Source organism: Chiloscyllium plagiosum, unplaced genomic scaffold, assembly GCF_037043375.1.
Source record: "Chiloscyllium plagiosum isolate Xiang-an unplaced genomic scaffold, Cpla_swu_hap1 HiC_scaffold_52, whole genome shotgun sequence".
NCBI lineage: Eukaryota > Metazoa > Chordata > Chondrichthyes > Orectolobiformes > Hemiscylliidae > Chiloscyllium > Chiloscyllium plagiosum.
In genome coordinates this window covers 5,783,264-5,808,516 of record NW_028270190.1, presented here as the reverse complement: position 1 = coordinate 5,808,516, position 25,253 = coordinate 5,783,264, and the positions used below count along the sequence as shown (strand labels likewise).

The following is a 25,253-nucleotide window of genomic DNA, read 5'->3' as shown; positions in this document are numbered from 1 at the left end:
TATCCCTCGATGTTGCACTGACCTGTGAAAATGGTGCAGAGCCCATCTATCCTACACTATTGTATTTTCATCCATATATTTATCCAAAGACCAGTTAAATGCCCTTAAAATTGGCAAGTCTACTACTGTTGCAGGCAGTGCACTCCACGCCCATGCTACTCCCTGAGCAAAGAAACTACCTCTGGCATCTGTCCTACATCTATCATCCCTCAGTTTAGAGCTGCATCCACTCGTGCTGGCCATCACCTTCTGAGAGAAAGGCTCCCCTTGTCCATCCCATCTAACCTTCTGATTATCGTAAATGCCTCAATTAAGTCACCTCTCGATATTCTTCTCTCTAACAAAAACCTCAATTTCATCAGCCATTCCTTATAACGCCTGCCCTGCATACCTGGCAACATGCCAGTAAATCTCTGCAAACTTTCCAAAGCTTCCACATCCTTCCTGTAATGCAGTGATCAGATCTGTCCACAATACTCCCAAATGCGGCCGCACCAGAGTTTCGTACCGCTGCAGCATGACCTTGTGGCTCTGAAACTCGATCCCTCTACCAACAAAAGCGAACACACCGTTTGTCATCTTAACAACCCTATCAATCTGTGTGGCAACTTTCAGGGGTCTATGTTCATGGAGACCGAGATCTTTCTGTTCTACGCTACCTAGATTCTCACCATTAGCCCAGTACTCTTTATTTCTGTTACTCCTTCCAAAGTGAATCACTTCACACTTTTCCACATTAAACCCCATTTCCCACCTCTCAGCCCAATTCTGCATCTTATCTATGTCTCTCTGTAACCAGCAAGTTCCTTCAGGAGTGTCCATAGCTCCAATAATAACCTTAGTCTCACCGGCAAATTTACTAACCCAACCTCCGCGCTCATCAAGGGAATTTTTAAAAAATGGCAAACAACAGTGGCCCCAAAACAGATCCTTGCAGAACCGCACGAGTAACTCAACTCCAGGATGAAGATTTCCCCTCAACCACCATCTTCTTTCAACTCGCCAATTTCTGATCCTATCCATTAAACCACCCTCAATCCCATGCCTCCGTCTTTTGTGCAATAGCCTACCGTAGGGAACCTTATCAAACGCCTTACTGAAATCCATATTCACCACATTAACCGCTTTGCCCTCATCCACCTGTCTGGTCACCACCTCATCGAACTCAATAAGATTTGTGAGGCATGACCTACCCTTCACAATATCATGTTGACTTATCCTTAAACAATGTATTTCTCTGTCAATTATTATAAATCCTATCTCTTCTCCAAAATTTTACCCACAGACGACGTAAGGCTCAATGGTCTTCAATTACCAGGGTTGTCTCAACTCTCCATCTTGAACAAGGGAGCAACATTAGCCATTCTGCAGTCTTCTGGCACTATTCCTGTAGACGATGACGACATAAAGATCAAAGCCATGGACTCGGCAGTCTCCTCCCAGGCTTCCCAGAGAATCATCGGATAAATCACAGCCGACCGAGACTTATCCATTTTCACACACTCCAGAATTGCAAAGGCATCCTCCTTGTGAACCTCAATCCTGTCTAGTCTCGCCTCAGTATTCTCCTCGACACCATTGTCTTTTTCCAGTGTGATTACTGACAAAAAATATTCATTTAGCGCTTCCCTTATCTCCTCGGACTTCACGCACAACTTCCCACGACTATGCACCGAATCGTTCTCTGGTCATTCTTTCATTCCTGATATACCTATAGAAGGTCTTAAGGATTCCTTTGATCCTAGCTGCCAACGACTTCTCTTGTTCCTTCCTGGCCCTTCTTAGCTCTCTCTTCAGTTCATTCCTGGCTAATTTGTCACTCTGAAGTGCCCCAACTGAGCCATCACGTCTCATCCAAAACATAAGCCTTCTCCTTCCTCTTGAAAAGAGATTCAATTTCTCTTTTAATCCACGGATCCCTCACTCAACTACTTCCTCCCTGTCTGACAGGTGCATACTTATCAAGGGCACGCAATAGCTGTTCCTTGAATAAGCTACACATTTCAATTGTGACCATCCTCTACAGTTTCCTTTCCCATCCTATGCATCCTAACTGTTACCTAATTACATCATCATTGCCTTTTACCCAGCAATTTCTCTTGCCCTGCGTTATATACCTATCCCTTTCCATTGCTAAACCAAACATAGCCAAATTGTGGTCACTATCAACAAAGTGCTCACCTACCGCCAAATCTAACACCTGGTCTGGTTCATTACCTAGTACCAAAGCCAATATGGCTTTGCCCCTTGTTGGTTTCTCTATATACTGTATCAGGAAACCATCCTGCATGCATTGGACAAAAACTGACCCATCTAAAGTACTCGAACTATTGTATTTCCAGTCAATATTTTGAAAGTTAAAGTCAACCATAAAAACTACCCTATTACTCTTGCTCCTATCCAGAATCATCTTTGCTGTCCTTTCCTCTACATTTCTGGAACTATTTGGAGGGCTATAGAAAACTCCCAGCTGGGTGACCTCTCCTTTCCTGTTCGAACCTCAGCCCATACTACCTCAATTCCTTCCCATGCAGGGTTGTGGGGCTGTGGAATTCTCTTACCAAGAGAGCAGGGAAGAATGGGTCACTGAAGGTATACCCAGCTAAGTGGCTTAGGGGCCATCGGGAAGGTGAAGTTAATGCTGCTATGAAGTGTCCAAAATGATATTTTTAAAAATTATAGATAATAAAAATCTGACCTGTGTTGGGATGGACATTGCCCTAAAGGAGAATGTGAATAACTAGGGACTACGACAGGGCTGGAGTCTTGCCTGGAGGGAAACCATGTGACTTGTTCTAAATCTCGGTCTCTTACAGCAAGAAGAGAGGGTTTTTCTGGAACGTTCCAACCCAGGGAAGGACAGATGGGTTATTTTGCGCAGCCTTTGGTATGAGCCAACACAGGAAGATTCAGACCGTATGTTTCCAGAGAGTGTGACCTTTCTCCCTCAGAGGAGAGACTCTCAGCAGCTCATGTACAGCACGCAGGCTGGGATTCAGGGAAGTGAGCGGTTCAGTAGAAAAGCAGAATGATCAGTTCTGCTCATTTTCGAGGTGGGAGTTTAATTATTCATCTTTTATTTTTCAGAAGTGTGTTTTATCTTGACTTCTCTTCATGCTCCTGAACAATCTCCCAGTCTGTATTATCTTAGGCACATTACCTTTTCTGCACCTACACTGCTGGTTTACAAAAAGGAGGTATTTTCCAGAAACTCCCTTGTGTCTCTCCCCGTGCACAGACAGAATGATATTACAAGGCAGGAGCTGGTGTGGAATGCACTTCCTCACAGTGTGTGGTGGGATAACCAGCTGCAGGTTCACAGAGGGCTGGGGAATAATTGTTCCCATTGTATCTCTTTAAACAGTCGATTTAGCAGATTCAAACTCAGCTGCTTCACCAGGAAAGACACCGAGGTCTCCATCTCAGTGCCTGCACATCGACAAAACCGTTTGTGAAATATCCAACATTCTCAAATCGAGAGGCTGCCACATTGCATCTGAGGATTGGAGGATGGACAGGTGAGCCGGAGTCACAGCTTTCCAGAGAAATCCCTTGGGATTTCCAGAGAAATGTCTGAGCTGCTCAGTTATTGACTGGACCGAGGAGGGCCCAGCAGTTTAACTTCTCCAATCATTGGAGCTGCACAATGGGTGGTTTTCGTTCAATTCATCACATTCAAATGATAACCGTGACTTTTAGAATAACCGTTCCCTGTCTGATATGAATACCCTGTGACACAGCCCGTTGAGAGCATTTACAAATTGCATGCTCCTCATATTTACAAATTTTCCTTATCATTTGGGTAGCCATTGCTCGAAAAGGGATTTATTGAGAACCTGTTTATTTGGATGCAGAGGAATTGTGAGCTGTGCTGCATTAATGTTTCCCCCAGTGTTGTTTTATGGGACCATTTTCTACTCCACCCTCCTTCATCCACTCACCTTCCTTTTAATTTGTCGAACGCCTGTTAGATTTTGAACATTTCTGCGGTCTGGTGGAATCACGCAGGCCTGAAATATTTCTCCCAGAAGTTAGCAGCACTTTCAGATACAAGTACGAAGATGAGACAGTGAGTTTATATCAGTGTGTGTAGCAAACAGTGAACTGACACTGTCCCAGCAATCCTACTTAGAAATTATTGTCTGTTTGCCAGATCAAGAAAAACTGAGCTCAGATTAGGTCACCATTTTCTAAGCCATTTCTTCAACGCTTATTTTCACAGAATCTCTACGGTGTGGAAGCACGTCATTTGGTCCATCCCAGTTCACACTGACCCTCCGAAAAGGATCCCACCCAGACCCATTCCCCCCAGCATTTCCCGGCAATCCTGATTTCCCGTGGTTAATCCAGCTCGCCTGCACATCCCTGGACACGATGGACAATTTAGCATGGCTGATTCACCTAAGCTGCAAATCTTTGTATTGTGGGAGGAAATCGGAGGACCCAGAGGAAACCTACACAAACACGGGGAGAAGGTGCGAACTCCACACAGTCACCTGAGGCTGGAGTCGAACCCGGGTCCCGAACACTGTGAGGCAGGAGGTGCTGACCACTAAGATACTGTGCCACGCTGAACAGGAGCAGAATCTAGTTTCCAACTCCAGGGAGAGGTGAGAGGTTAAAGTGTCTCAGAGTTCTCGACATATTGCACGCTTTGTTAATCAGGCTGTTTGATGACTGAATAGGAGAAGGTGAGGACTGCAGATGTTGGAGCTCAGAGTGGAGAGCGTGGTGTTGGAAAAGTACAGCAGATCAGGCAGCATCCGAGGAGCAGGCGAATCGATGTTTTAGACCTCATGAAGGTCTTAGGCCTGAAACGTCGACTCTCCTGCTCCTCGGATGCTGCCTGACCTGCTGTACTTTTCCAGCACCACACTCTCGAGTTTGATAATTGAACTGAAAGTAAATGACACAACAACAAAGTGAATGCAGCATTAGGGAGACTTGACTGGATTAGTTCAATTCTCAGAGAATGTAAGGCCGAGTTGAAAACGTTTGTTATGAACCAGATGAAACCCCCTCAAAACATTTCAAGGAGTCAGTCTCTGGATATGTCAGATACTGCGTCCCGGATGTGATTTGATTGGTTAAACTACTGGGCTGTAAACTTATACTTATACTGCAGTTCAAATGCAAACAAAGGAGCATTCGCAAAATAACGTGTGATTTAACTGCTATTCAAACTGTTCCAGTGTAACAGCATCCCAGAAATACACCCTTTGTAAAGGCCAATTCAGCAAAACTCATTTCCTTCACTTGTTCGAACAAAACATGAAACAGGTAGGACAGGTCAAATACATACAATTAGCTGTATAATTGCATAAAATACTGATTACAGCCCATTCTGGGGAATTTTAATTCTTTCCCGGTTATGAGGAAAGACACCACGATCCATGAGGAGGTAAGAGAACATATTGATGAGAACGGTTTCAGGGATTTGGGAATTCAGGGAATGTCAGGGTGCTCTTTTTAGAATAGAGAAAGATTTACTGGCAGAATTCAAACTCCTAAAGAAGAGCAAAAGTTTACACAGTGACCTCTTGTCACCCATCAAGCACTGCAAGAGAGGGAAGTGGAAACAGGTCCAATAGCAACTTCCTGAAAACAATTGGATTTAGGAATAAAACCATAAAATGAGGAGAACTGGAAAACTCCCTCAAAGCCCAGCCCAGTCACGATAAGGTGGAATGCCCCCTCTCCTGTATGGATCATTCTATGATTGTGAGATGGAATGAGTTATCTCCAATCCCCCGCAAAGTGGCATGATTCCAACCATGATGGCAATGCAGCAGATCAGCTTCTCCTCGAGGAGCTCCTCATCCTGGGTCAAAGAGCAATCTCCACTCAGCAGCACCTCGTCACTCACCCTTACTGATCTGCAAACGGTACCCTTGAATAAAACCGAAATGATACAGCTCAGGAAATAAAGAACAAATGTCTAGCTGTAAGATGGAGCTTGAAAAAACTCTGAATATGCTGTCCCAATGATCCCTATCTCTTTCTCACTGAGTCTTCCTTTGAGCTGGGATACGTATCCTGATCTTCGCAAGGCACTTATGGCAGTGGGAGAAAGTGAGGACTGCAAATGCTGGAGAGTCAGAGTCGAAATATATGCCGCTGGTAAAGCATAGCAGCTCAGGCAACAGCCGAGGAGAAGGGGAGTCACTGTTTCGGACATCGGCCTTTCATCAGGAATCTGGAGGGGAAGGGAACTGAGAGATAAATAGAGGGGGTTGGGAGTGGGGTGGGGAAGGTGGTTGGGAAGGTGGATGCAAGTGGGGGGTGGGAAGGTGGTGGGTCGGTAGGGAGGGTGGAGCAGATCGGTGGGAAGGAAGGTAAACCGGACAAGAGGGCGGTTCCGAGTTGGAAGGCTTGATCTGGGATGAGGTGGGGAGGGGTGAGTAATTCGAAACTGGTGAAGTCGATGTTGATGCTGGGTGGGTGAAGGGTCCCAAGGCAGAAGGTGAGGTATTCTTCCTCCAGTTCTCGGGTGGCTTTGATTTGGTGGTGGAGGAGGCCCAGAACTTGCATGTCCTTGGGGGAGTGGGAGGGGGAGTTAAAGTGGTTGCCTACATGGCGGTGGATTGTTTGGTGCGTGTATCCCAGAGATGTTCCCTGAAATGCTCTGCGAGTTAGCGTCCTGTCTCCCCGATATAGAGGACACCACATTGAGAGCATTGGACACAATGGATGAGGTGGGTGGATGGGGTTCAAGGGCAGAGATGCAGGAAGTGAAGGCGATATGCTGGAGGGCATTGTTGATCACATGGTAATGGACGCAATTTCCCTCCTCTCTTGAAACTCATTCTTCCAACTGCAGCAAGGATAGAATCCCACGGGTCCCCAGCTTCCATCCCACTAATCTCTGGTTACAGAGGATTATCCTCTGCCATTTTCACCACCTGTAATCAGACCCTATCACCAAACATATATTTCCCTCCCTATCCCTATCTGCGTTCCGCAGAGACTGTCACTTCCGTGACTCCGTCGTTAGGTCCATGCTCTCCATCAACCCACCCTCCACTCCTGGCACCTTGCCATGTCGTAGCAAGAGGTGTAAAACCTGCGCCCACATCTCCACTCTCACCTCACATCCAAGACACCAAAATATCTTTTCACATTCGCACAGATTTTCCTGCACATCCAAACACCTCACCTACTGTGTCAGTTGCTCTCAATGTGGTTTCCTCTCTATCTTGGAGACAGGATGCCAACTCGTGGAACGTTTCACGGAACATCTTTTGGACAAATGCACCACACAACCCCACCCCCATGTCGCCGAACATTTCAATTCCCCCTCCCATTCTGCCAAGGACATGCAAGTTCTGGGCCTCCTCCACCGCCGAATCAAAGCCACCTTAGAACTGGAGGAAGAACACCACATCTTTGCGCCTTGGGACCTCCCAGCCAAACAGCATCAACAGTGACTTCAGTCGTTTCCAAATCTCTCCTCGCCCACACCTAATCCTCGATCAATCTTTCCAACTCGGCACCGCCCACTTGACATGGTCATACCTGTTCATCTTCCTTCCCACCTATCCGCTGCACCATCGCCACTCACCGATCAGAATTACCTCCAACCTGCACACACCTGTCACCTTCATCCCATATCCAACCTCTATTTATATCTCAGGTCCTTCCATCTCCACATTCCTTTTGCCAGAAATGTCGACTCTCCTTTTCCCCGGATGTTTCCTGACCTGCTGTGCTTTTCCAGTGCTGCATTACATATGAAAGTGGTCCGAGACGTATTGGATGTGTTTGTGGTCATCTTTCAAGACTGTAGACTCTCAAACAGTTCCCATGGATTGGCAGGCAGCTACGGCATCCTACTGCTTTTGAAACTGAAGCAAGGAGTGAACAGAATGACAAACCGGTTAGTCTGACATCAGAAGTGGGAAAAATACTGGAATCGATCATATAAGATATAACAGCAGAACAACTGGAACACAGTGCGAGAACTGGACACTGTCAGCATGGATTTACAAAAGGGAAATCATGCTTGACAAGACTACTGCAATACCCTGGGATTTCTCACATTGAACTGGTCGGGAGCGAGTGGATGTGGTTTACTTGGATTTTCAGAAGGCTAATGAGGATCCATGTCAGAGTTTAGAAAGGAAAATTAAAGCAGATGAAATTGATGTCGTGTGCTGACACGGAGAGAGAACTGGTTGTCAGCCAGGAAACAAAGTGTAGGAATGAACGGGTCTTTTTCTGAATGGCAGCCAGTGGGTATCAGTGCTTGGGCCCCAGCTATTCACAATATATGTTTACGATTTAAGAGGAAGGAATTAGATGTAAAAACCTCCAAATTGGCAGGTGCCACAACGCAGAGTGGGAGGGTGAGCTATGAGGAATGGACAGAGATGCTTCAGTCTGACTGGGACAAGTTGTGTGAGTGGGTAAATGCATGGCAGGTGATGTAGAGAGGATGTAAATATCAGTTTGTCCCCTTTGGGAGGAAGAACAGGCAAGTGGATTATTCACAGAATGGTGAGAGATTGAGAAATGGTGAGGCACAAAAAGACCCGGGTGTCCTCGTGCACCAGTCAGGGAAAGTAAGCATGAAGGAGCACCAGGGACTGAAGACGTGGTTAAATGTGTGTCCCCTTTGGGAAGGCAGTTTATTGACTGAATGATGCTCGACTGGGAACAGGAGGGTGTTTCAGTCAGAGCTGACTGTCCTTGTACACCATTCGGTGAATGTCACAGGCAGGGGCAGCGGGCGGTGAAGAAGGCAAACGGTATGTTCGCCGGCATAGCGAGAGGATTCAGGTACAGGAGCAGGGAAGGCTTGCTGTTGTTGTACAGGGCATTGGTGAGACCACCCCCGTGGAGTAGTATTATGTGCAGTGTTGTTTTCCTTTATCTGGGAAAGGATGCTCTGGCTACTGAGGGAGCACAACGGTTTACCAGATTGATGCCTGGGATGGCACGGATGGTTATGAAGAGAGATTATATTGGTTAGGACGATATTCACTGCTGTTGAGAAGAATGAAGTTGGATCTCATAACCTGCAAAATTCCAACCTGACCAGACAGTGTAAACACAGGAAGGATGTTCCTGATGACCAGGCAGCCCAGAAACAGAGATCACAGTCTAAGGATACAGGCTGGATCAATTAGGATTGAGATGAGGAGAAATCTCTTCACCCAGTGAGCACTGAGCCTTTGATATTCACTGACACAGAAATTTGATGAGGCTATAGCACTGAAAGCTTTCAGAACGGAGACAGATATAATTCTTGGGGCGAAACGGATTTTGTAAAAGTAGGACAGGGGACTGAGTTGGATGATCAGCCATGATCACATGAAATGGCTTAGCAGGCATTGTTGGGCTGAATGGCCAACTCCTGATTCTGTTTTCTTTAATTCTCGTGGGCTGCCATATATGTTCAATGAGCCAAAATGATTTAATGATACATTTATCATCATCTGAGCTTGAAATAAATCTAGGAAAATCACACACTGACTGTTGGACACACTCTGCAAATCTGGCTGCATCTGTGCAGATAAAACCAGTGAACATTTCATTTGTTGGTAACTCTTCAAGCCTGGGGTTGGGTGTGGCTTTTTAAACAATATTCATGCTGTAAAACCCTTTGAGAATCAAGGCACTTTTGTCATACTTGTTCTTACTTGGATCAGCACAGGGAGGGAGGATGATGCAGATGAAATTGGTTGTGTATATTGCATGTCCGTAATCTTAGCTCCAGGACAACTCTGCTATTTTAACTGTCTGCTCTTCCACTTGAGTTCACGCTTTTCAGGCAGTGGATTTTTTGAATTCCTCCAAAATAATTACTTCTCCAAGGGCATCATAGGTTTGCTCTATTTTTAAAGCTGTAATCCATCTCTTGAAATTAGTCTGTTCCATCCTTTCAAACTCAGTATAGGTTTGTCCAGAGATATTCCTTAGATTCCTGAAACGTTGTCTATCGGCTTCTAGTGCAAGCTAATACGTACTTTAAAAGGCCTTTTCCACCTGCTCAAACTCGCCAGATGCATCGTCTGATCGCAATGCAAAGACCTCATGAACACGATCTACATGTATTGTTTGGATGAACAAAGCCCACGTGGTCACTATCCACTGCATTGTTACGCCATTCTTTCAAATAAGTTAACATAGGTCTCGGCATCCTTCCCATCAAATCTACGCGGTGATTGAACACACATAAACAGTTTCCCATCAGGTTTTCGGGACCATGGATTTGCTGAGCCCCACTCTCTTCCTCACGAGAGTTCCCTTCAATCTTCTTCTCAATATTTTGAAGCGCATTTTCCTTTCGAAGCGTCAGTTTTTGAAGTTCAAAGTATCTCTTTTTTTCTTTCTCTTCTGTGAAAGCTCTTTGTTGTTTTTTTCTTTCTTTTCTGATTTTAACCTTCACTTAAACGGGTTGTTTTCTGCGGCCGTTTCCTTCTCTCTCGTCTCTAACTCAAACTACTTTATTTGCAGTTGCATTATTGTAATCTCTACATTTTCTGATGGTGTTTGAAGCAAAATTAAACGCTGAGCTACTGCTGAAACCATCTCATAATTCCTCATATTAGGTTTAAAACAGATAAAAGTGTATTCACAAAATTACAGAATGAAACATAAAGAACCGTTTAAAGAACAGTTTCTTTCCAAACTCGACTTTATTATGCTGTTCCTGAAATATACAACAGTCCAAAAAACAAACCCCCTTAAACACAAAGTCAAAATGAAGCAAAGACTTCCAGTCAAAGTTAGAAAGGGAGAAGGAGAGTGCGAGTCTCCCAGCGTGTTTTCACACAGCTCCATTGCTGAACTAACTCAAACAAGACTTCAGCTTTTCGGACTTACCACTCCCCTTTCATTGTACAGTTCAGTCATAAGGCATGAAAGCTTTTGCCAAAAGTTTCATCCGTTCACATATAAACAAAAAGGCAACTCAGTAAACCCTTCCATCTCTGTTTCAAATCAGTTGTTTCGAAGCCCGAAATTTATAAACGACACCAGGAAAAACATCGAGGACACTGTTTCTGTCAGAAAGGGAACAGCTTTTTGAAAAAAAGGACCAGCTTTGTGACAATGAACCGAAAAGGTGAGCGAAACGGGAGGGAGTGGAGTGTAGGGGCTCGAGGTTTCAGAGAACGGGAGGGGTGTAGAGGTTCGAGGTTACAGAGATAGAGAGGGGGTGCAGGGGCTGAAGGGGGTAACAGAGATAGGGAGCAGTGTAGGAGCTGGAGGAAGTTATTGCGATAGGGCGGGGGTGTGGGGCTGGACGGAGTTATTGATATGAGTGGTGTGGTAGCTGCAAGGTGTTGCAGAGATAGAGAAGGTGTGTGGGGGATTGAGGGGGTTACAGAGATAGCTAGGTAGTGGAGAGACTGGAGAGGGATGCGAGATAGCGAGGATATTTAGGGGCTGGAGGAGCTTAAAGAGAGAGGAAGTGGTTGACGGTGCTGTAGGGCGTTACAGAGATTGGTCGGGAGTTTAGAGGCTGGAGGGGGTTAGTGAAAGGGAGGGTGTGTCGGAGTTGAAATGGTTTCCAGAGATAAGGAGAGGGTGTAAAGGCTGGCGGAGTTTGCGGAGATAGTGAGAAGGTGCAGTGGATGGAGGGGTTATGGAGGAAGGGAAAGGCTGTAAGGGTCGGAGATGGTTACAAAGAAAATGAGGCGTGTAGGGAATAGAGTTTCCTGAGTTAAAAAGGGGGATGTACTGGCTGGAAGAGGTGACAATGATCCAGAGGGAGTATACGGGCGAGATGTTAAACAGCGAGAGAATTGTGGAGGGGCTGGAAACGCTGACAGAGGCAGGGAGGAAATGAGAGAGGTATGGAGTGTTTTATGGGCTGGAAAAGTGACAGAGGTGGCATGGAGGTGAGAGAGATAGGGAGCAGTGTAGGTGCTGGAAAAGCTGAAAGAGATAGGAAGGAGGTGAGAGAGATAGTTATGAGTGGGGGGACTTGTAAAGCTAACAGAAAGGGATAGGGATTGGTGGAGTAGCTGAAGGAAGTGACACCGGCAGGCAGGCTTGGAGGACCTGGAGGAGATCAGCCTTGAAGGAGTTTGTGCATCGTGAGGGTCATGGTGGCTGGCAGAAATTACAGAGATAGGGAGGGTTCTGGAGCTTCTTCGAGGTGACAGAGATAGGGAGAAATGGAAGGGCAGGAAAGAGTTTAAAGAGATAGCGATGGGTGTAGGGGCTGGAGCATGTGACTTAAATAGGGAGAGGTTTAGGGTCTGAAAGCTGTGGCAGAGATTGGGAGAGATGTAGGGCCTGAAGGTTGTTAGAAAGGTAGGGAAGGCGAAAGGGGCCTGAGGGTGTCAGAGAGATGTAAGTGGTAAAGCGATTGGAGGAAGTTATAAAGAATTGAATGAGTGTAACACCAGGGTGGTAGGAGGAGATTGAGGGAAGAGTGTAAATTTGGAGGAATTTTCGGTGATCGATAGGTCTGGGATAGACGATGAATATTGTGGAGGTAAGTTTGGTTGCAGAGATAGAGATGGATATAACCGCAGGTGGCATTGGCAATCAAAGATGCAGATGGCCAGGGAGGCAGCTTGAAAATAGAATTCCACAATGACTCAATGAAGAACAAATTGTAGGAATCGATTCAACAGACAAGGGACTGGAAGTAACTGAAAGAGGGTCCAATCACAAGAGTCATAGAGACAATGTCACACAGCACAGGCGAGGCCATTCAGTTAAAGTAAAAAGTAAAAAGCCGTTTCGACACCGCAAAGCGCTTCTTCCTAACGTCTGTGTGCTCGGGCCAGAGTTGGGAGAGCTACCCCACAGACTGTTCAAGCAACAATGTGACATAAGTAAGCCTCATTGTGTTAGATCAAATGCTGACATGGAAACCTCCTCCTGACTCCTCTCCCTAGCCTCATGGCGTCAGGTCAAACACTGACCCGGAAACCTCTTGGTAACCCCTCTCCCTCAGCCTCATGGTGACAGATTAAACACTGACACAAAAACCTCCAGCTGACTCCCTTCCCTCAGCATCTTAACGTCAGATCAAACACTGACACGGAAACCTCCTGCTGACTCCCCTCCCTCACCCTCATGGTGCCAGATCAAACATCGACACGGGGAACTGCTGCTGATTTGCCTCACTTAGCCACAAGGGGTCAAATCAAACACTGACACAGAAACCTGCTGCTCACTCCCTTCCGTCAGCCTCACGATGTCAGTTCAAACACTGACATGGGAACCTCCTGTGGACTCGCCTTCCTCATTCTCACGTTGTCAGATCAAACACTGACAGGGAAACCTCCTGCTGTCTCCCCTCCCTGAGCCTCACGGTGCCAGATCAAACACCGACACGGGAACCTACTGCTGATTTGCCTCCCTTAGCCTAACGGGGTCAAATCAAACACTGACACGGAAACCTGCTGTTCACTCCCTTCCGTCAGCCTCACGATGTTAGATCAAACACTGACATGGGAACCTCCTGTTGACTCCCCTCCCTCAGCCTCCAACATATCATCTTGCAGCCAGCAAAGCTGTTGAAAATGGCATTGAAGAAAGCATCAATTAAGACACCGTGCCACTGAGCCTCACCACGACCTCTATGTGACCATCTCCAAAATCTGTCCAAACAGCTTTCAAACTGGAGCTGGACAGTTATTCACACAATCCCTCAATACGTTTTATGACGATAATATGATAAAAGTCGTGTACAAATCTCAGTAAGGGCCTTTCACACCCAAGAGTAAATTATTCTTAAGTGCAAGGACTTTGAAAATATGCAAACATTTTGTTTGTACTAATATTGTTTGTTAATAGTCACACAAACATTTTCACGCAACAGCACCACTGTGTGTTTGAACATTCTACAGTCGCATACAATTGCATTTTCAAATGATTCTATATATTTCACAACTCATTAAAATTAGATTAGATTACTTACAGTGTGCAAACAAGCCCTTTGGCCCAAAGGGTCCACAACGACTCTCCGAAGAGCAACCCAGCCAGACCCATCTCCCTCTGACTCATGCAACAAACACGATGGGCAATTTAGCATGGCCAATTCACCTGACCTGCACATTTTTGGATTTTGGGAGGAAACCCACGCAGACATAGGACGAACGTGCAAAGTCTACACAAACAGTCCCCAAGGCAGGAATTGAACCTGGGACACCGGTGCTGTGAGGCATCAGTGCTCACCAGTGAGCCACCATGCCAGTCAATATGACATGAAAATGTCAGTGTCTGTGTGATGTTTAGTATGCAAGCCATGCCTCTGAACAATTGACAGATTGTTTCAAACAGAATATCACTTTAGCAATTCACAACAGGCAAGGCACTGACTGGACCCAACCATCATCCGCTCACAAAAACCAAAACTCAGAGTCCAGTACAGATCATGTTTAGGCAACATTTTTCATTCTGATTTATTCATGGAAGGTCATTGGGCCAGTATTTACTGCCTGTCCATTGTTGCCCCTGAGAAAGTGGGGTTGAGCTGACACGTTGAGCCGCTGCATGTGCTGTCGGTCATGAGTGAGTGAAGTTGAAAGAACAGCAATGCATTTCCAAATCAGGGTTTTGGGTGGCTTGGAATGGAACTTCTATATATCTGCTGCCCTTGTCCAATTATGGTGGTCGCGGTTTCAGAGGGACTTCGTAAGGAGCCTTGGTAAATTTCTGCAGATTACCACGGAGATGGCAGGCACTGCTGCTACTTTGTGTCAGTGGATGATGAGTGAACCTGCATTCAGCCAGACAAATGGAGGAATTGTGTATTAACACACATATTCAATTTGTGTCTTATAGATGGTGGGCAGGCTTTTGAAAATCATGATGCAAGTTATTCCGGCCGAGTTCCTCGCCCCTGACATTTTGTTGTTACCAATGAATGTCTATAGGTCAAAATGTGGCGCGCTGGAAAAGCACAGCAGGTCAGACAGCATCCAAGGTGCAGGAGAGTCGACGTTTCAGAGATAAAGGCTTCACAGACATGGAGAATTAGTTCATCTGGTCAGTCCAGTTCTGGTTAACATTAATCCCCGGGATATTGGTAGTGGATGATGGTTCAGTTCTGTATCGTGTGTAATGCAGATGTCACTTGTCACTTTTGTGCACACGCTTGCAGGTTTTGCGTACATGCATAATCGCGAACATTGTCAAATCGTGATCATTGTGCAATCATTGGCGAACACCCACACTTGTGAGTTTATGGTAGATGGATGGCTATTTATGAAGCACTTAACAACTGCTGGGCCGAGGACAGAGGGCACTCTTATATCTCACTGATAGTGTCACTCCATCAAATCTGGGAAGCTTTTTTTTTAGATTCCCTACAGTGTGGAAACAGGCCCTTTGGCCCAACAAGTCCATACTGACCCTCCGAAGAGTAACCCATCCAGACTCATTTCCTTCGGACTAATGCACCTAACACTATGGGCAATTTAGCATGCCACTACACCTAACCTGCACATCTTTGGACTGTGGGAGGAAACTGGAGCACCCAGAGGAAACCCACGTCGAAACGGGGAGAATGTGCAAACTCCACACAGACAGTCGTCCGAGGCTGGGAGCGAACCCGGTTCCCTGGTGCTGTGTGGCGGCAGGGCTAACCACTGAGACACCGTGCTTGCTTCATGTTCAGTCTGCTCCAAAGCTGTGTAATAGCATTATTGAAAAGATTAATATTCAAATATCTACCCGAAGGAGCTCAGTTGGGAATTGGTTAGCTCAATCAGGTGGATGTCCAGTTTATCTTACAGGTTAATGCAAACAGTGTGAGTTCAATTCCTGCATTAACTGAGATAACTATAAGGAAAGTCCGAAATAACCTTTCCCTTACTTGAGGCATGATGACTATCCAGTTAAACTGCCACCAGAGGTCTCTGTCACACGAAAGAACAACCCTATCAACCCTGAAAAGTATGGTGCCTTACTTTTCCATTTCCCAAACCCACCAAATCCTAACACCTTCTTTTGTACAACGTATATCTTAAACCAGTGCAGAGTTTTCTCTGTATTCCCATTTGCTCTTAATCCTTGATGCCACAGGTTTTCAAAGGCAAGTATGATGATGTTAAGTGCAGTGACTCTTGCCTCACCTCTAGAATACAGCTGTGTGTTTTCTTGTTGTCTGTCTTTAAATCAAGGCTTCAATGAGGTCACAGGATGAGTGGCATTGGCAGAACACACACTGCGCTTCAGTGAGCAGGTTAGTGATGAGGAGTTGCTGATGACGCCACTGTAGATGACATCTTCCATCAGTTTATGAATGTCGATGAGGATAGGGCAGTTGATGTGGTATACATGGTATGCTGTTGTAGAAAATGCAGAGACATGGAATTGAGGGTAATTTAGCAGTTTGGATTAGAAACTGGCATTTCTGAAAGAAGGCAGTAAGTGGTGGTTGATGGAAAATATTCGGTCTGTAGTCCAGTTACTAGTGGTGAGCCATAACGATCTGTTTTGGGACCACTGCTGCTTGTCATTTTTATAAATTGCTTGGACGCAGGCATCGGTGGATGGATTAGTAAATTTGCAGACGACACTAAAGTCGGTGGAGCAGTGGACAGTTTGGAAAAATGTTATAGGTTGCAGGGGGAGTTGGATCAACTGCAGAATTGATCTGAGAGGTGGCAAATTGAGTTCAATGCAGCTAATTGTGAGGTAATGCACTTTGGGAAGAATAACAGGAAGGCAGAGTACTGGGTCAATGGAAAGATTCTTGGAAGTGTGAATGTGCAGAGGGATCTTGGAGTCCATGTGCATAGATCCCTGAAAGTTGCCACCCAGGTGGATAGTGCTGTTAAGAAGGCATATGGTGTGTAAGGTTTCATTGTTAGAGGGATTGAGTTCCGGAACCGCAATATCACACTGCAACTGTACAAAACGTTGGTGCGGCCACACTTGGAATATTGTGTAGGGTTCTTTTGGTCCCATTACATTAAGGATGTGGATGCATTGGAAAAGGTGCATCGGAGATTTACCAAGATGTTGTCTGGTCTGGAGGGAAGGTCTTATGAGGAAAGGCTGAGAGACTTGAGTCTATTCTCATTGGAAAGAAGAAGGCTAAGTGGGGATTTGACAGAGACATACAAGATGATCAGAGGATTAGATAAGGGAGACAGTGAAAGGCTTTTTCCTAGGATGATGACGTCAGTTTGTACGAAACGGCATAACTACGAATTGAGGTGTGATGGATTTAAGACAGATGTCAGAGGCAGGTTCGATACACAGAGAATGGTAAAGGGTTAGAATGCCCTACCTGCTAATGTAGTCAACTCAGCCACATTAGGGTGATTTAAACAATCCTTATATAAGCACATGGATGATTTTTGGATAGAGTGGAGGGGGAGTGAGCTGAGAATAGTTCACAGATCGGCGCAATATCGAGGGCCGAAGGGCGTGTTCTGTACTGTATTGCTCTATGTTATTTGTTCTAAACCAATGGGGCAATCATTGATTGTCTGATGTTCTGTCTCTGTGTGTCCAGTTTCCCAACATTGTCACGAAGGTGCCAGTGCTGAAGTCGAGCAAGAACAGCTTCAATGGAATGTTTTGAGGGCCCAGTGCTTTTGCATTCTCCAATCTCTCCAACCGCTTGCAGATACCATGCAAAAAGGAATCGATTCAGCTGAAGACTGTCATCTGCAGGAGACTAATATAGGTAATTGCGTCGACACTTCTGTCTGAACATTTTTGTGAATGTTTCAGTATTTTGTTTTCTAATGTTGTGCTGGTCTCTTCCACCATTGAGGAAGGCAATATTTGTGGATCCACTTCCACGAATGAGTTATTTGATTGTCTGCTACTGTTCACCTGACTGCATGTGACAGGATTGCAGACATTAGGTGTGATTCATTGGCTAAATCTTTGTATCACTTGCAGTTTACGCGATTTGGTGAGTATGTGGTCCTCTTTGGAAAATTCACCTCATTTTTAGGTGTACCTAGTACTGCTCTTGTCAGGCGCTCCTGTATTCTCCATTGAGCAAGGGTTAATGCACTCGCTAAATGGTCAGTGTAAAGTGCAGCATATGCCAGGCAGTGATGGTCAAAATTGTGCTGGAGCTCAAATCTGCTGCTGTTGGTACTGACCCGAATCATCACATACAGCCAAGAGTTCAGTTACTAGATCTATTCGAAATCTGCCCCGTTCAGCACAGTGAAAGTGTCACACAATGACAGAGGGTATTTACAATGTCAAAGTGGGACTTTGTCTCTACAATTGCTGTCTGCGATAATCACTGTTATCAATATGGTCACTGAATAATGTGTCTGCAGCTGGTAGATTGAGGTCAAAGATGTTCCCTCCCCTTTGTCGCTCCCTCCCCATCCAGCAGGTAAAAACAATGACTGCAGATGCTGGAAACCAGATTCTAGATTAGAGTGGTGCTGGAAAAGCACAGCAGTTCAGGCAGCACCCGAGGAGCAGTAAAATCGACGTTTTGGGCAAAAGATGAAGGGCTTTTCCCCAAAACGTCGATTTTATTGCTCCAATGATGCTGCCTGAAATGCTGTGCTTTTCCAGCACCACTCTAATCTAGAACCTCCCCATCCAGTGCAGACCCAATCTAACAGCTGTGTCCTTTTGACCGACCATTTCGATCAGCAATACTGCTGCTGAGCAGCTCTTGGTGGTGGTTTTGAAATGGCCAACCCAGTATACAGTTTCTACTTTCGCTACTCTCTCAGTGCTTCCTGTAAGTGTTTTTCAATATGGACGAACACTGATCCTTCAGTTGAGGGAGGGGAGTCAGCAAGAGTATCTGTGTAGATTTTTGATCTGAAACCTTGAAGCTGAGTGAGGGGAGTCAGCAGGAGATTTATGTGTCAGTGTTTGATCTGACACCGTGAGGCTGAGGGAGGTGAGTCAACAGGAGGTTCCCATGTCAGTGTTTGAACTGACATCGTGAGGCTGACGGAAGGGAGTGAGCAGCAGGTTTCTTTGTCAGTGTTTGATTTGACACCGTGAGTATAAGGGAGGCAAATCAGCAGTAGGTTCCCGTGTCGGTGTTTGATCTGGCACTGTGAAGCTCAGGGAGGGAAGTCAGCAGGAGGTCTCCGTGTCAGTGTTTGATCTGACACCATGGGACTGAGGGAGAGGGGTGACCAAGTGGTTTCCGTATCAGTGTTTGATCTGACACCATGAGGCTGAGGGAGGGGTGTCAGCAGGAGGTCTCCATGTGAGTGTTTCGTCTGTCACCATGGGATTGAAGGAGAGGGGTTACCAAGAGGTTTCCGGGTCAGTGTTCGACCTGACGCCATGAGGCTGAGGGAGAGGAGTCAGGAGGATGTTTCCATGTAAGCGTTTGATCTGAAACAATGAGGCTTCTTTAAGTCACACTGTTGCTTGAACAGTCTGTCAGGCAGCTCTCCCAATTCTGGCCCGACAACACAGACGTTAGGAAGGATGGCTTTGCGGTGTAGAAACGGCTTTTTACTTTTTACTTTAACTGAATGGACTCGCCTGTGCCGTGTGACATTGACTCTATGACTCTTGTGATTGGACCCTCTTTCAGTTACTTACAGTCCCTTGTCTGTTGAACAGATTCATCCAATTTGTTCTTCATTGATTCATTGTGGAATTTTATTTTCAAGCTGCCGAACCTGGCCATCTGTATCTTTGCTTGCCATTGCCACCAGCGGTTATGTCCATCTCTATCTCAGCAACCCAACTTACCTCCATAATATTCATCGCTGACAATGTGTTGCTGGAACAGCGCAGCAGGTCAGGCAGCATCCAGAGAAAAGGAGAATCGACGTTTTGGGCATAAGCCCTTCTTCAGGAATTCCTCAAGAAGGGCTTATGCCCGAAACGTCGATTCTCCTGCTCCTTGGATACTGCCTGACCTGCTGCGCTGGTCCAGCAACACATTTTCAGCTCTAATCTCCAGCATCTGCAGACCTCACCTTTTAGATTAGATTAGATTAGATTAGATTAGATTAGATTAGATTAGATTACATTACATTACATTACAGTGTGGAAACAGGCTCTTCGGCCCAACAAGTCCACACCGACCCGCCAAAGCGAAACCCACCCATACCCCTACATTTACCCCTTACCTAACACTATGGACAATTTTAGTATGGCCAATTCACCTGACCCTGCACATCTTTGGACTGTGGGAGGAAACCGGAGCACCCGGAGGAAACCCACGCAGACACGGGGAGAACGTGCAAACTCCACACAGTCAGTCGCCTTTCTCCTACGTAATATTCATCGTCTATCCCAGACCTATCGATCATCGAAAATTCCTCCAAATTTACACTCTTCCCTAAATCTCCCCCTACCATCCTGGCGTTGCAGTCTTTCATGTCTTTCTAATTTCCTCCAATCCCTTTTCCACTTACATCTCTCTGACACCTTCAGGCCCCTTTCGCCTTCCCTACCTTTCTAACAACCTTCAGGCCCTACATCTCTCCCAATCTCTGCCACATCTTCCAGACCCTAAACCTCTCCCTATTTAAGTCACATCCTCCAGCCCCTACACCCATCGCTATCTCATTAAACTCGTTCCTGCGCTTCCATTTCTCCCTATCTCTGTCACCTCTTAGAGGCTCCACAACACTCCCTATCTCTGTAACCTCTGCCATCTACTCTGACCCTCACGATGCACAAATTCCTTCAAGGCAGACCTCCTCCAAGTCCGACAGGCCTGCCTCCCTGTGTCACTTCCTTCAGCTCCTACACCAATCCCTATCCCTTTCTGTCAGCTTTACAAGTCCCTACACTCATACCTATCTCTCTCACTTCCTTCCTATCTCTTTCAGCTTTTCCAGCAACTACACTACTCCCTATCTCCCTCAACTCCATGCCACCTCTGTCACTTTTCCAGCCCCTAAAACACTGCATATCTCTCTCATTTCCTCCCTGTCTCTGTCAACCTTTCCAGCCCCAACTCCATTCCCTAGCGGTTTAACGTCTCGCCCGTATACTCCCTCTGGATCATTGTCACCTCTTCCAGACAGTACACCCCCCTTTTTAACTCAGTAAACTCTATTCCCTACACCCCTCCTTTTCTCTGTAACCACCTTCGACCCTTACAGCCTTTCCCTTCCTCCAGAACCCCTCCATCCACTACACCTTCTGACTATCTCTGCAAACTCTGCCAGCCTTTGCATCCTCTCCTTATCTCTGTAAACCCTTTCAAACCAGACAACCTCCTTTTCACTAACCCCCTCCAGCCCCTACTCCCCCGGCCAATCTCTGTAACCCCCTCGAGCACCGTCACCCACTCCCTATCTCTTTAAGCTCCTCCAGCCCCTAAACATCCTCACTATCTCGCATCCCCCTCCAGTCCCTCCACTATTTAGCTATTTCTGCAACCCACTCAAGCCGCCACACCCCCTCTCTATCTCTACAACTCCTTGCAGCCACCACACCACCCATCTCTATAACTCCCTCCAGCCCCCACACCCCCGCCCTATCGCTATAACTTCCTCCAGCTCCTACACTGCACCCTAACTCTGTAACCCCCTTCAGCCCCTGCACCCCCTCTCTATCTCTGTAACCTCGAACTTCTACACCCCTCCCGTTCTCTGAAACCTCTAGCCCCTACACCCCACTCCCTCACATTTCTCTAACCTTTTCGGTTCATTGTCACAAAGCTGGTCCTTTTTTTCTAAAAGCTGTTCCCTTTCTGACAGAAACAGTGTCCTCGATGTTTTTCCTGGTGTCGTTTATAAAGTTCGGGCTTCAAAATGACTGATTTGGAACAGAGATGTAAGGGTTTACTGAGATGCCTTTTTGTTTATATGTGAACGCATGAATGAAAGGGGAGTGGTCAGTCCGAAAAGCTGAAGTCTTGTTTCAGTTAGTTCAGCAATGGAGCTGTGTGAAAACACGCTGGGAGACTCGCACTCTCCTTCTCCCTTTCTAACTTTGACTGGAAGTCTTTGCTTCATTTTGACTTTGTGTTTAAGCGGGTTTGTTTTTTGGACTGTTGTGTATTTCAGGAACAGCATCATTCAGTCTAGTTTGGAAAGAAACTGTTCTTTAAACTGTTCTTTATGTTTCATTCCGTAATTTTGTGAATAAAGTTTTATCTGTTTAAAACCTAATGTGAGGAAAGATTAGATGATTCCAGCAGTAGTTCAGAATTTAACTTTGCTTCAAACACCATCAGCAAATGTAGAGATGGCAACAATTCAACTGCAAATAAAGCAGTTTGAGTTAGAGCGAGAGAGAAGGAAACGGCCGCAGAAAACAAACAGTTTGAGGGACGGTTAAAAGCAGAAGAGAAAGAAAAACAACAAAGAGCTTTCGCAGACGAGAAAGAAAAAGAGAGGAACTTTGAACTTCAAAAACTGACGCTTCGAAAGGAAAATGCGCTTAAAAATATTGAGAAGAAGATTGAAGGCAACTCTAGTGAGGAAGAGAGTGGGGCTCAGCAAATCCATGGTCCCGAAAACCTGATGGGAAACTGTTTATGTGTGTTCAATCATTGCGTACATTTGATGGGAAAGATGTAGAAGCCTATTTCATCTTATTTGAAAGAATGGCGAAGCAAATGCAGTGGATAGTGACCACGTGGGTTTTGTTGATCCAAACAATACATGTAGATCGTGTTCATGAGGTCTTCGCATTGCGATCAGACGATGCATCTGGCGAGTTTGAGCAGGTGGAAAGGGCCATTTAAAGTACGTATTAGCTTGCACTAGAAGCCTATCGGCAACGTTTCAGGAATCTAAGGAAAGTCTCTGGACAAACCTATACTGAGTTTGAAAGGATGGGTCATACTAATTTCAAGAGATGGATTAGAGCTTTAAAAATAGAGCAAACCTATGATGCCCTCGGAGAAGTAATTATTTTGGAGGATTTCAAAAAATTCACTGCCTGAAAAGCGTGAACTCATGTGGAAGAGCAAACAGTTAAAATAGCAAGGTTAGCAGCGGAAGTGCTGATGATTATGAGCTGGTCCATAAAACACGGTTTGGCTTCCAGAATCAATTTTAGTCCATGAGGGACAGTAACTGGGGTAAAGAGAAATCCTCAGGTGGAAAAGGAAATGTAGGTCTCAGTGAAGATCATAAAGATAACTTACCACAGGGTACAAATTAAACGATTGAATGGGATAAAGAACGTAAAAAGCTCTGGTGTTTTTATTGCAATAAAGTGGGTCACACGAAATCACAGTGTTGGTTGGGTAGGATTAAGTCAATAGTCAGAAAATCAAACAGACTGGAAGTTTTGTTGGACTAGTACCAAAAAGCACAAGGGAAGTTAAACAACTGCGTCAGAGTGTACAGGACGATCAGAGGTTGATTAAGGACGAAGTGTCAGATCTGCTCGAAATATACATGCAAGTGTCGTGTTTTCTTCGCATAGGCCAGGAGCAGTAGGTAAGGAGGTTACAACATGAAGAGACAAATGATTCTCTCACTCTGTAATACTGAAGAACGAAAAGATACTAACCCCTGAATGATTATTGCCAGAAAATATATTGGTAAGTGGAATTCATGGTGAGACATAAAGCACTCAATTATGAGAAGTGAGGCCAGAGAATCTAGAGAAGAGTGGAAAATTTGAGGTAGGAGTACTGGAAAAGTTCTCAGATCTAGGAATACAATTTGTCCTTGCAAATGATAAAACGGATTCCCAATAGGTGTGATGCCTACTCTCATTGAAAAGGCAGTGGCGATGACGGCAAATGAAGACCTAGAGAGTGTTTATCCAGGAATCTTTCCTGATTGCGTGATCACAGATCACAGAGGCATAAATTGAAGCAGGAGGCTTCAAAAGGCACAAATAAATAAACTGACGTCGTGTTATCCAAAACCTGTTTTGATCACTAAAGTGGAATAGAGAAGGAGCAAACCGGTTAACATGCAAGCATCTTTTGCTTTACTAAGCTGATTGAATTACAGCAGCAAGTTGCAGAGTTAGAACACTTATATCAAAGCGTATTTACCGAGAAAGAAAATGAATCCATTCCTGTCTGCTATTACTTAAAATATGATATCTTAATGAGGAAATGCAGACAATCATGCATTCAAGCAAATGATAATAGTCAGACATTCATCAAATCGTTTTGCCAGTCGGGTATAGAAAGGAGGTGCTGCTAATGCTGCATGCGCTACCACTTGAGGAAAACACAGGTTAAAATACAATGACATTTATACTGGCCTGCATTACACAAGGATGTAGTTGCATTTTGCCAGGTGTTTCATCCTTGTCAGATCAACCTCCTTTTCACTAACCCCAGCATTTGAGGAACCTTTCACACAGTCTCGATTGATTTTTTTGAAGAAATCACAGAGAGGATTGATGAGGGCAAAGCAGTAGACGTGATCTATATGGGGTTCAGTAAGGCGTTGACAATATTCCCATTGGGAGACTGTTTAGTAAGATTAGATCTCACAGAATGCAGGGAGAACTAGCCATTTGTATACAGACCTGGCTTAAAGATAGAAGACAGAGAGTGGTGATGAAAGGTTGTTTCTCAGACAGGAGGTCTGTGACCAGTGGCGTGCCACAAGGATCGCTGCGGGGTCCTCAACTTTTTGTCATTTGTATAAATGATTCCGATGCGAGCATAAGAGGTATGGTACGTAAGTGTGCAGCTGACACCAACATTGGAGGTGTGGTGGACAGCGAAGAAGGATATCACAGATTACAACGGGGACTTGATCAGATGGGCCAAAGGGTTGAGAAGTGGCAGATGGTGTTTAATTCAGATAAATACGAGGTGCTGCATTTTGGGAAAGCAAATCTTAGCAAGACGCCTACGCTTAATTTTAAGGTCCTAGGGAGTGTTGCAGAACAAAGAGACCTTGGAGTGCAGGTTGAAAGCTTCTTGAAGGTGGACACGCAGGTAGATAGGATAGTGAAGAAGGTGTTTGGTATGCTTTCTTGTATTGGTCCGAGTCTTGAGCCCTGGAGTTGGGAAGTCATGTTAAGCACATTGGTTAGGCCATTTCTTTGGAATATTGCATGCAACTCTGGTCTCCTTCCTATATGAAAGATGATGGGAAACTTGAAACGGTTCAGAAAAGATTTACAAGGATGTTGCCAGGGTTGGAGGATTTGAGCTATAGGGAGAGGCTGAACAGGCTGGGGCAGTTTGCCCTTGACCATCGGAGGCTGAGGGGTGACCTGATAGAGGTTTACAAAATTATGAGGGGCGTGGGTATGATAAATAGACAAAGTCCTTTCCCTCAGTTTAAACTATGCCCCTGCGTGCTAGCAATCTCCATCCGAGGAAAAAGGCTCTGGGATCGGGGAGACCAGAACTGGAGAGTATAGGTTTCGGGTGTGAGCAGAAAGATATAAAGAAGACTTAAGGGGCAACGTTTTCACGCAGAGGGTGG

General features: G+C 45.5%; 1 long non-coding RNA gene across 1 annotated transcript in view; it reads right to left on the bottom strand.

The window, feature by feature from the left end:
* The window catches only part of LOC148134757 (uncharacterized), a 723,506-nt gene that overhangs the window by 223,090 nt on the left and 475,163 nt on the right, over positions 1 to 25,253 (bottom strand). The window lies entirely within an intron of this gene.